Consider the following 13,520-nt stretch of genomic DNA (forward strand, 5'->3'; position numbering starts at 1 on the left):
TATATCTATCCATGTACTAGTAGCAAATGTCAAGAACTATATAAACTAATACACACCTGAGGCTAGTGAAGGGGTAGAGTCAATCTCATTTAAAATGTTTGACTAAGAATTGGCAGTTGAATTTCCTATTGGAAATTCAGAATAATTCTCATGGAAAAGAAGGAAGAATGGAAAAGACAAAGAGTAAATGTCTATTAATGTTACAGAGTAAAGTATGTACTTTATGTACCTACACACATATCTATAATATGAATCTATTATATTTATATAAAATCCACATAACTCCAAATTCATGTACATCAAACTGATAATGATGAGCTCCCAAGCAAAATTTAGGAATGATAGATCTCAGATTTAAGGTAATGGTAAAAGGGGATTTTAATCTTGTTAGTTGCTAATTTTACAGGAATACTTATATTCATGTATTGTTTCATTTTATAAGTCTCAAAGAGAGATAGGATGAAAAAGAAAGATCTGCCAAGTTTCTTACATCTAAGTTTAATACCTTAAAAAGAAAAACATAAAGAAGTTATTGTAAATCATTGCTTATAGTCCAATTTCAGGGTATTAGTATGGGGTGGTATACCTGTATACTCTGATAGAATATTTTATTTGAGAAATAATAATGAAACCACACTAGTTTTTAGGTATAGAAGAAAAACTTGCATTGTCGAACTAAGTAGAAAATATTTATAAACATGCCCATGGTATTTCAAAATTTTATAATTTTACTTACATTGTTATTTATACACAATCATCATTTTGTAGATAAGTACCCTGAGACTTAAAGAGGTTATATGAATGATCTGAAGTTCACTGGTTAGAAAGTACTCCAATAACGACACAGACCCAACCACTCTAATCCTATATACCATGCAATACACTTTTCATGAGTGTCTGAAGTATTAGTGAAGATAAATAAAGCCATCATGCATAATACTATTATTAAAAAGGTATTTAAAAGGAATTTGTAACTATGTGAGGTGACTGATGTTACATAAACTTATCATGGTGACCAGCTTACAATACATAAATATATACATTAAATCATTATGTTGTATGTGTTGGACTAATTCAATACTATGTTAGTTATATTTCTTTTTGTTTTTTGTTTTTTGTTTTTTGTCTTTTAGGGCTGCACCAGGAGCATACGGAGGTTCCCAGGGTAGGAGTTGAATCAGAGCTGTAGCCGCAGGCCTAGGCCAGAGCCACAGCAACTCGGGGATGTGAGCTGCGTCTGCAACCCACACCACAGCTCACAGCAACGCCAGATCCTTAACCCACTGAGTGAGGCCAGGAATCGAACCTGCATCCTCATGGATGCTAGTCGGGTTTGTTAACCACTGAGCCAGGATGGGAACTCTATATGTTAGTTATATTTCAATAAAACTGAAAAAAACCCACAAGAATGTATTTATCTAAAGGAAACAGATGTATTTTCTAAACTTTAATATAGTATGATTTTCTCCCTAACATGTAAACTATTATATATGGAAAAGCATCTTCATATTTAGGATCTACAGAAATCCTACAAAATTTAATTATGTTTAAAGAGCAATATTCAAATATGAGAAATATAGGAATAGCTTTCCATAGAATATCTTATCTTAGGTATTAAATAAATCTACCATTCTTTGATATTTCACAGTCTTTGAAAAAACATCAAATGTTCTTTTTCCATTGCCAAATGTGATAAACTAAAGCACTCCTCAGATTTTGTAGGTATCTTTGCAAGTGTGCATAGCAGAAACATCCCAATATTATTGGGTAGCTCCTCAGGCTCGTCAGCCCATTCATATGTCTTTTTCTAAAGGGCTCCTTAGTAACTCCCCAACCAAAGTCATTTTCTGCAGTTTTCTCCAAATAAGACCTGCATAATTGTTTAATTTAGTCATTGCAGTGGAAACAGGAAATAATGTATCTCAAATTTGGTTTGCTTCTGATTCCAACAGCTTGGAGATGAAAAACTTTCTGATAAAAACAGCTAAAGTTGTCAAATATAGCAAAGCAGCAATCACATGTAATACTATAGAGAGATGATGGGTATAAAAAATTTTCTTTAATTATTCCAGGGAAATACATACTGATTGAATTTAGTCTTTGTTAAAAAAAGCAAGTGCGCATGTTACAATTTAAAGGTAACTAATTACCAGATTAGAACTGAAAGAATACCTTGCAAAGCAATAAAGGGGAAAAGGGAAACAAAAAAACATGAAAAAAAAATCCGATAGAAAGGAAGAAAGGAACATGAGTTGATGGTAGTGGTTAGTGTATGCAAGGGGTTTAATTTCAAGTTCCTTATAATTGGACATAATTTCTCTTTCCAGCCTTTATTCTTTTTGTCTCTTTTAAGTTTTATTGAAGTATAGTTGACACAGTGTTGTGCCACTTTCTCCTGTACAGCAAAGTGACCCAGTCATACATATATACATTCCCTTTCTTATATTATCTTCCATCATGGCCTCCATTCTTCAACAGGGCTGAAATCCAGGCTCAGTAAATCAAGTAAGCCTCTAAGCCCAACAGTTTTCTCAGATTAGCAACTAAACGCCAGCATGGACTAATGCATGAGAAGTGGTGACATTAAAGCCATGGTTAATGCCAAAGTACCCTACCACAGATATAAAGTATTTAGTAGCATGGTATCTGGCACATAACACACATATAAAGTATTTAGTAGCACGGTGCTTAGCACACGGTAAAAGTTAACTATTTTATCTCTCTTGATTTCTGAGGCAAGAAGGAAATTTTCACTGGTCACCTCTTTAACAACTCCTGTGGAGAGTGTGATGACACCTCAAAGGGTGAGAGCAGATGTATCCTGCAGACTGTCAAAACTCAGGATACTGGTCCTGATTGGGGGGGGATACATATCAAAGGAATGATTTCAGTGAGCCCAGGCCTCTTTAGTTCCTGCTACCTGCCCTTTGTTGCAAAAATTCCTATGTATCTAGCTCCTCCCTCGCTGCCTCAGAGCAGTTTCTCAGGGCTACCTTGAGAAGCTGTCTCCAGGACTTAAGTCCTGATTTTGCCCCAAATAAAACTTAATTCTCAACTTTCAGGCTGTGCATTTTTTTTAAGTCGACAGCTAACACAACCTTGGAAACATGGGTAAAGCAGAAAGATGGACATTGTTACCATAAATGTGTATAGATTGTTCATAGACCTGATATATTGATTAATATTGTTATAATGCACATAATGGTTTTAATGGTTAAAGTACTTTCATCATATAATGAGTTTTAAAAGTTATTTATTGGGAGTTCCTGTTGTGGCACAGCAGAAACCAACCTGACTAGTATCTATGAGGTTTGATCCCTGGCCTTTCTCAGTGGGTTAAGGATACGGTGTTGCCGTGAGCTGTGGTTTAGATCTCAGATGAGGCTTGGATCCCGCATTGCTATGGCTGTGACGTTGGCTAGCAGCTGTAGCTCTGATTTGACCCCTAGCCTGGGAACTTCCATACATCATTGATGTGGCCCTAGAAAAAGAAAAAAAAAGTTGTTTATTGACTACTATATATGTTCTAGGTAATTTCTACATAGTTTCTAATTTTTAAAACAAAATGGAGAGATGGTGGTCAAGGGACAAAATAAGTAAACTGTGTGAGGTCATGGAACTGCTAAGCATAAGAGCCTGCATTGTCATCAAGGACTGTCTAAATATGAAGTTTTGCTCTGTTATATCAATTACCCTCCCCTCGTTGATGTGTTTAAAAGGTCACTAAGCCATAAAGATGACTAGAAGTCATGCATTTAAAGCCAAAACTTGACAAATCCAGGGCACCTCTCCAAACAATGCTCACCTGAATTTTGTTGTAAATACAAGGCCATTCCAAACTGTTTCTTCTTTTCATAAATAATCCACTTAAGGGTCCTTTTAAAATTACTTCTAAAAACTTAAAGATGAAAGGAAACATTTTTGACCTGTTATCTTCTCACACACAATATCTAGAGAGACTGAATATTTTGGTCAATTTTTCACTCATTGTGCAGACAGTAAGGATTGTTCCTCTGTGTCTTGTTGCCCTCTTAAACGGTCCCTTAATAGTAGGTTATGCCATCTGATGGGCAATTTGCCTTTGCACCATTTTGCTTGTCACGTTGTTTCCCTAACATTAAGTAGCTGAGACTAGAAAAGGGCTCAAAGAGGTTACACAGCTCAAGAGAATGCCTGTCATTTTTTTTTCATTTGTTTTCTTCTTTTAAAATTTAAAAAATTTTTATGTTTTATTAACTTCCCATTACCTTTATACCCTCCCTCCTTACATAATCACTGGGAACAATACAGTAAGAAATGTAAATATTCTTTTTTTTTTTCCTCCTAGTGTCTGTTTCTTATGGCCGATTAAAGTAGCTGAAGGGAAAAGACTAAGCAGAGAGAGCATCAAAAAGTTGTTATTCCCTGTCTATTGGAAATATCTGTTCTGTTAAGGAACTGGAGCTACTCCCACCAAAGCAAAGAGTGAAGTATGTTTTTTAAAGCAAAACTCTGTGTATGTATGTAAATGTATGTATTACGGACAACATTCCCCATGACAGTCTAGTCAGAAGGAAAACATGAAATGCTCTTTGAACAAACTGTCTTTTTTGACATGCACTCACAATGTGAATCATCCCATTACAACATTTAACTAGCCTGTCTTGAGAGATGTCAAAATGCAGTTCCCCTGCTGTGTCACGTACTCAGTAATGTATGATTATATCTCCTGAGGTCAAGTCCCCACTTCAGCAGACTTTATACTTGATGAAATGATAATTTGTTGTTTTAGGAATACACTCTTTTTGTAGCTCTTACATAACAAACTCTCAGTTTTATATAAGATGTGTCTCCTAATGGTACAATAGTACCTTCTAAATAGTCTTTTTTATTTTTGGAATTACAGGATCACTTTTTAATTGCTGAATTGTATACTTCAGCATGAATATCAGCAAATGGCACAAAACAAGTACTAGTATTTTTTAATACAAAATACCTATCTGTCTTCTGGAAAACTATACTTCACATCTACCTAGACAGGCCATCTTGTTCCAACAATGATTATAATTAAAATTAACTCAAAATACAACCACTATGGAAAACAGTATGGGGGTACCTCAGAAAACTAAATCTAGAACTACTATATGACCCAGCAATCCCACTCTTGGGCATATAAAACTTTCCTTGAAAAAGACACATGCACCCATATGCTCATTGCAGCACTATTCACAACAGCCAAGACAGACATGGAAACAACCTAAATGTCCATCAACAGATGAACAGATTAAGAAGATGTGTTATATATACACAATGGAATACCACTTGGCCATAAAAAAAATAATGCCATTTGCAGCAACATGGATGGAACTAGAGACTCTCATCCTGAGTGAAGTAAGTCAGAAAGACAAATACCATATGATATCACTTATATCTGGAATCTAATATATGGCACAAAGGAACCTTTCCGCAGAAAAGAAATGCATGGACTTGGAGAACAGGCTTGTGGTTACCAAGGGGGAGGGGGAGGGAGTGGGATGGACAGGGAGCTTGGGGTTAATAGATGCAAACTATTCCATTTGGAGTAGATAAGCAATGAGATCTGATGTATAGAACTAGGAACCATATCTAGTCCCTTATGATGGAGCATGATGGAGGATAATATGAGAAAAAGAATGTATATATGTATGTGTGGCTGGGTCACTTTGCTGAACAGTAGAAAATTGAGAGAACACAGTAAACCAACTATAATTGGAAAAAATAAAAATCATAAAAAAGAAAGTGAATGAGGCAAAAAACAATTAACTCTAAAATCTTCAAATAGGAGAAACTGCTTCAATTTAAGCAATTCCAGGGATAATGAACCCAGTTAACTTCTTCCTCTACAATTAGAACCTCTGAACTCTGTTATAATTTATTGTTAGAAATTCACTTGCATTCACGCTTTAATAAAACACCTTCCATATTACACCCATGTGTATTTATAAAAAAAACCTCATGCACTGTGTGTGGAATTTGACACTTAAGTAACTTTTTCTTCAAAAACTGGCCAAAATGGTTTCTAGATATTAAGTGACACTTTGTTCAGCCCTATTTTTTGTATGTTAGTCTTGGTAAATTACACTTTAAAGCTTACCTGCTGCTCTGGAGACAGACATAACTTTCTCAATGAATCAGGAAATGACTTCCAAGTATCATTCACAATCTAGACAGTTATAAGCATTCTGTTCAATCCACTCCTAAGGTCTCAGAGAACACTCTTTTAGAATACTGCTATAGCAATTCTTGGTATCGCTTATCTAAACAAAAAATTAAATAAACAACTGCATATTTTGAATCCAGCTTCCTTTTTTATTCAAGTAACACCAAAAATTACTTCCCTCCAATTACTCATAAGGTTGAATTTTTGTCAAATCTTCACAGCAATGTGAATAGCTTAAATTTATTTTTTTTTACAGTTGACATTGTTTTCCACCTAAACATATTTTTATTTCAAAGAAGGCAACTGAAAAAAGAAAACCATAGCCAGAGCCACTGGACAAATGTTATAAACTTTGCAACTGCACTGTTAACAGCTATTTCTAAAATATACCCCTGAAACAAAACTAGATTATCAACCTGTTTCCTCTCCCCAAATTAAGAATATATTCTTGCTAAGAAGTTATCACTAGGGTTCTGGTTACTTTTGTTGTTGTTGTTTGTTTGTTTTCCTTTTTTAAGATTCTGGGAAGTTTGGTTTTTACAGAAAAATTTCTCCTAGATGATAACACTGAACATTTTTGCTACTTATTAAATAACTATAAGTCCATATGAGAAAGCTTTGGATTCAGATTTTTCAGCTAATACACAGAATTTTAATAATGTAGAGTTTAGTAATGTTGAGGGTTTCTCATTAAGATTTTATGAGCTAAGATGCGGTCTTTTCCTGGGGGATGTTTCATCTTCTTTATCTTTTTCTTCATCATCTAAATAATCCACCAAGCCAATCATGCTACTATAATTTGGGTTATTTGCTCCATTAGCAGCATCAGCAGAATGAGATGAAGTAAATTTGAAGCTACCAGAAGAGGTTCTTTTGGGAAGATCTACGTTTTCATCTTCTTCTGTCTTTTCAGTCTCTACAACTTTATCATACTGATCTTGAATATCACTTTCCAATGGTGGCTTAATTGCTTCTCCTTCTTCTATATTTTCTTTAAAACTGACTTCTTCCTTCTCTTCCAAGACACTGGCACTTTCACAAAATATTTTACAATACAGTATAGAACGCAAATTCTTCCGTATTTGACTCTGCCGGTCTTTTTCTTGCTCATATTTAATCTTCAATCCTTTGAATGTCTGAACATATTCAATTGACTCAAGTGTTTCATAAAACTTTTCAACTATATGTGCAATGAGAGACTTGATATTTTCTACTCTTATGTATTCAAACAGCTCAATAATAGCTGAATTCAACAAGTTGTACCGAGTTCCATTATCCAGAAGAGCATTTACAATGGGCTCAAATAGATTTCCCTTGATGATGTAACAATTGTAAAGTTCATCTTTAAGGCCAATCATCCTTCTCATAAAGCGAAGAGCACACAAGATCAGGAAAGTGTGCTTTGAATTCATCAGGATCAAGACTCTTCTTAGCAAGTCTTTGCTCAAAATACAGTTTTTGATGTAATATGTGTGATGTTGCACACAAAATGTAAGCAGCTCTAAAATTAAGGCAAGCAGCTGTGCGGTTTGGTAATTATTGAGGCAATTTTTGTTGTTTTTGTCAGAGCCAACTATATTATCCTCTTCACATATATCTTCTGAAGTAGTTGACAAAAGTGGTGCTATGATGTTATGTATACAATATTTATAGAAGAAACTTAGAAATTCACTTCTTTCACATTTATTAGATGTTGCCATCATGTTGTCTGGATCAAGCAGAGAGCGAAGAAGTTCCATTAAGTGAACAGCACCTCCTAGCTCAGGATCAGTATCACTCATCATTTGTTCAATTACTAAATTAATGAAAAGGTTGTCATCTTCATCCTTCTGGGCCTCTTTCATTATATATTCTCGGATCATAGATGGACTATACTCTACTAGATAAGTAAATATATCAGTAGCAGCCGACTTTATTTGCAAATCACTCGTGCCCATCACAATTTTAAGAGTAGGAAGAATTCCCAATTGTGTCAGTGTTGTGAAAAGTGCATCCTTGCTTTGAGGCTGTAATGTCTGAGAAAATGCACAGAATTCCTTGAAAAAAAACAGCAATTCACGCCGTTTATCATCACCTGTGGTGTTATCCCTTAATTGTGCAAAAACTTCACCCAAAAATTTGTCATCTTCCTGCAGCATGCTGACTATCTTAACCTTGTTAAAAAAAATAAAAGTTGTAAGAGTAGAAAGAAAATTATCTTCAAACATGGATGGTACAGGCACAAGGATGTTGTGAATGTACTGTACCCTGTATGTCTGATGTATTTTTTGCCGGAGTTCACAGTTTGTTATTGGTATAACCTCCTTGAACTTTGCATTTTGGGTTAAGAATTCTCGATGCCTTTTTGGCTGAGCCAAAGCAGGGTCATATTCAAGACACCCCACCACATCCATGATACACTCATCAGAAAACATTACCTCAAGCAGAGCTGTCTTGTTGAGGAGTAAAATTCCTTTAATGATTTCATACAAATGGTATAAGCCTTCAGTATCCTCTAGGTTCTCACAAATATGGAACAACTGAAGTAGTTTTTTAATATAGTCCTCATTTTCCAAGACCAGTGCCAGCCTTTCTTTACGTGTAGGTGAGGTGAAAGCCGAGGTAACTAGCTCAGCGATCTGTTGGAGTTGACCGAGTTCGCAGTTTGGCAGGTCATGCAGTTCAAAGGTTTCCGGTGAGTTCTCAAATTGTTCTTCTTCTGATTCATCCAGGAGATCTTGTGTGATTTCGACGGATGGGTCTTTACCTTGAACCTGGCAAATGGTTTTCCAGATCTCATGACAACATGCTGCGTCCTGGAAACTTATGGCCATACCGTGGTTCTGAGCTTCAGACCAAACAATTAATGTCCCTTGTTGTTTCTGATAGGGCGTGTTCGGATTTATCTTTGACTCCAAGATCAGTGTGCCATTAGACTCAGAGTGAACTAGCAGAGACATGCCCTGGAATCGCTCCACGTAAGTGGAGGAGACATGCCCAGTGCCTAGATCATCCCATTGTTTGTTATCATTCAGGGCATAAACCTTCACACAACGCCGCTTGTCCGCCATAGCAACCTCCGGCCTTCTCACCCCAGCCTCAGTCTCGTTGTGGGTCGCCGTTTGGCGCGTGCCCTGAATAAACGGTAGCTGGCGCTGTGGTGGCAGCGACGGTGGCCGAGGTGGCTGCTTGGGAAAATCGCAATCCAACATGGCGGATAAGTAGCGGCTCCCAGAACCCCAGCGGCTCCTCAGGTCAGTAGGGCGCCGCCTCAACCCCCGGAGTCCCACTACCACTCACTTCCATCCCTCGCTCCCCTCCTTTGGTGTTGCTCCTCTATATTTCCTTCTTAACTTGGATTGACGAAGTGAGCCTCTGAGCCTGCCTGTGGCTGTCTCCGAAAGCCTCGATTATGACAAGATTCTTATGATTCCCCCAAGATTCCACCCAAATGGAACATTCTATACATGTTAAGGTGAGATGCTGCCAAAGGGAGGCTTAGAAATGTGAGCAAAGTTCTTTTCATAAAAGTTTTGTCCCCCACGAACATTTCCACTCATCAAGTGTGTGTGGAGACTTAAGGACCTTAGACAAAAGCAAGCTTAAAATCACTTATGTCCTGAACAAGTCAACACATAACACTCTATGTCCGGAAAGGGCGCTCCCTCTCCCCTGCCCCAAAGAAGCAGTACCAAGTGAACTGTAGACCATTACCAATGGTTGGAGATCTGTAGTGGGGCTTCTCCACGAGGCTCAGGAAATGTCAGTTATCATTCACCTACCCATCCCTGGGAGAGGATGTTGTTCTAACAGGGAATTAGCAACTCCTTTACTATGTTGAGCTCAGCCTAAAGCTCTATCTTTTAGTACAATGGGGGAGATTTTTCCTCAAAATTTCCCAATCTCTAACTACACTCCTGATTCTTAGGGAAGGAGTGGGCCAGAGGAAAACTGAGTTGAAATTACCCAAGAGTGAGTATTAAATACAACAGATCAATTGTTTTATCTCTTTTCTTAATAATTATGGTAATGATAACAAACAATAATTAAGGATATCCAACTGCTTATTATTATTACAAAGAAAGGTAATAGCATAATTGATCAACTATAATACTTTAGTGCTTATTATGTTCAAGACACTATGACAAGAAAGTTTATGCATTTTCTTACTTGATTTTAGTAACAACCTAGTGAAATAATGTGTCCTTTTAAGATTAGGAAACAAACTTAGAGAAGTTAAATAAATTGCCAAAGATCATATAGCTAATAAGTTGAGGATCTCTGAACACATGCCTTTCTGACTGCAAAATTGGTTTTCTCAGCCATTGAACTATCCCCTGCTTTTCTTGGCCTTCATTACACTTTATTTCACATTTCTTCCATCTATATAATTTGTAATCAACATAAAATTATCAAGAAAAGATGAAAGTCACGCACTTCCTCCTTTAGATCCACATCTGTGTATAGCCAACGGAAAAATAGAAGCTTGTATATGGCAACTCTGTTAAATATAATTTTAATAGTAACCAAGTTGATTTTTGATGTGGCAGCAACTTCTGAAGTTTTTTTAAAAATATTTTTTCCCCAAAACATTAACCCTGTTATTGCAAAGGAAAAACTGAGAATTGGGCCACATCAAGCACATCTGTAACAATCATTTCATTTTACATAGCACTGGAGATGTGTGACAATTCTCAAGTAGAGCACAAAAAACTCTTCCACACACCTTCCTTGCAGTGTAGCCTCCAGGAGATAATAGCACAAGAATGAATATGCCCTGGGACAGTATAGCTGGGGCTCTTAAGAGAACTGAATGCAAATGACATTCTTTTCATGATGAAGTTCAAATCAATGCCAGGATACTGCTGCTTTGGAAATATTTACAAATTATAAGTAATATTTAAACATAAGAATTCATCAATGACTAATACAAAAACTGACACTTGGTACCTGTTAAAAACTCCTATCTTATTTCAATAAAAGAGAATAGGCAACTACGTAATAACAATAATGACATGCATGGTAATGGTCCAATTTTTTCTCTGCTGGGTTATATTAAAGTTTCTATCAGAAACAATTATAATACTGTCAATTGTCTGAATATGCCCTCAGGTTCCATTCTCAGAGAGGCATTCAGCACAAATCTATGTGTTCTCACAATTTTATCACAGGGAGTTTCCCTTAGGCCAATTAAAGTCCCTTTATCTTAATTAGGTTAACTAGAATCTCTTTACAGTCTAAAAGACCCTCAAGTCCAAATTTCTTATTACTCTTTCTGTGGTAGATTCTTTCAGTTTCTGTCTTTGGTTTGGGAAGTAGAACAATGCCCTTTTTTGCTTCAGTACTTCTACTTAAGATGATTATTATTTTTTTTTGGTGTTTTGTTGTTTTACAGAGAGGAAGGTAGTGCAAATAAACAAATGCCATATTCTAGGTGCTGCGTAAGTCCTATTTATAGGAATTATTTATTTTTTATTTAATCCTCCTACAATAATGGCCTGAGGAAGGTATTATTACTACCATATTAGAGAGCAAAAAAAAAAAAAAAAAAAACTAGAAACTTCAAAACTGAATCAAACATTTAGTTCAAACTTCTGCAGTAAGTGATGCTGCTAGGATTTGAAAGTAGGCCGGTAGTTCTGACTCTCCACATTATTGTTACCAGTTTGCAATGCTTTCTTTTAGTCTATGCCTAAATCTTTACAGCAAATGTTTATAATGTGGATGAAGGATGTTGCCTGCCACAGCAGTAAACAAAGGATGTTGTGGCCACCCAGCCAGCAGCCACTGAAGCTACTCCCCCAAAAAGCACTAAATTTATTAACTTGAGATGCTTGGTTTTCTTTAATTCACAGTAATCTTGTGATGCTCTGAATACTGGATTTTTGTTGCAAAACTCCTATATATCCTGGCTCCCCCCTTACCTCTTTGGGGCAGTTCCTTAAGAGCTATCCAAAAGGCTGCTTCCTGGGCTTGAGTCCTCAGAAAGTCCACTGAATAAAAAGCATAATTCTCAACTTTTAGCTTGTGCCTTTTTTTAAGTTGACAATAACAATGTGATTTTATCCTAACTATCACTACTATTTGATGTTTTCCTTTTTTTGAGGCGGGGAGAGGTGGGAAGGAAAATCACTGAGGCCAGTTCAAAATCAAAATGCATGGACAATCTGAAAACTCAGGATTCCTCTTCTGTTTTGGATGCCTGTCTCTCTCATGCTTTCTCCCCAGATTTTAGTAAGAAGTACGTCTTGATGACTCTGCCCTGAAAATAGTCTGAGATAAGGATCTTATAACTCATCCACATTTTATGGCAACTGAAGGCTTAAACTTTATATTTATTATAGTTATTTTAGAAGAGAATAAAGACATGAGTCACACATTTCTGAATTTTAGGTATAGGTAACTCAAACCATGTGTATATACATAAGAGGATAGAATATTTCTTTGTGGGAAGAGCAAGGTTATCTTTAAGAAATAGCATTAAAATATGCATCAAATGTATCTATTCTAAAATTTTTACTTCAAAATCATTAGTGAAAACCACATATGCATATTCTCTACAAATTCTCTGGATAACTTATTTAGTGGAATGTTGCCTTTTCTGGCCACCATCATCTCTGACTTGGAAATCTGTAATAGTCTTCTCCCTTGGCTTCTGTCTTTTCCCCCAACTAATATTTTCTCAACACAATAGTCAGAAAGGATTCATTTAAAACATGTCATATCCTCCCACTCTTCTGCACCAAATCAATGTGTTTCCACGTCGCTCAGAATAAAAGCCAAAGTTCTATGATTTTTAAGGCCCAACAAGACCTGGCTCCCTTAACGTATGTGAGCTCTTCACTTGGTGGTCTCTTTCTCCCCTACTCTGCTCCAGCCACACTAGCCACCTTGCTATATCTGAAGCACATCGGGTACACTCCTGCCTCAGGGCCTCTGTACCTGCCCTTTCTTCTACCTGGAACACTGTTTCTCAATATCTACATGGTTCGCACCTTCACCTCATTCAAAAGTTTATTCAAATGTCCTTTTTCTCTTGTGAGACCTTCCCTGACCACCTCTTTAAAATTGCAGAGACCTTCCATCCCAACCCATCCATCTGTTTTCTTTGATGTGTATTTCTCCATAACATTTAGCATCATCTGCCTATTTTGTACTTCATTTATTCTGTTTTTTTTTTCAACCAGACTATCAGCTGTATGAGAGCTATGATTTATCTGTTTGTTTTTCTCACTGCTCTGTGCCTAGGACCTACCATAGGGCATGATACATAGTTTCTCAACAATAATTTATTAAATAAATACATAAACAAATACATCTTGTTTCTAGGATGATTTCCAATAATCCATTTAGTTATTCCTCA

The 13,520-nt window shown here is 36.5% G+C and overlaps 1 long non-coding RNA gene and 1 pseudogene across 2 annotated transcripts in view; both read right to left on the minus strand.

The window, feature by feature from the left end:
* LOC146394520 (uncharacterized) overlaps positions 1-13,520 on the minus strand; it is a 319,831-nt gene that overhangs the window by 107,425 nt on the left and 198,886 nt on the right. The gene's annotated exons all lie outside the window — the stretch shown is intronic.
* Positions 6,305-11,683, minus strand: LOC100515114 (serine/threonine-protein phosphatase 4 regulatory subunit 3B pseudogene; annotated as a pseudogene). Its single transcript, XR_014835191.1, has one exon. The product of XR_014835191.1 is annotated as a serine/threonine-protein phosphatase 4 regulatory subunit 3B pseudogene (transcript).

Source organism: Sus scrofa, chromosome X (genome assembly GCF_054392235.1).
Source record: "Sus scrofa isolate SSC_HxYL_T2T_F1_AM1 chromosome X, Sscrofa_HxYL_maternal_Yorkshire_Landrace_v2.0, whole genome shotgun sequence".
In the NCBI taxonomy this organism is placed as follows: domain Eukaryota; kingdom Metazoa; phylum Chordata; class Mammalia; order Artiodactyla; family Suidae; genus Sus; species Sus scrofa.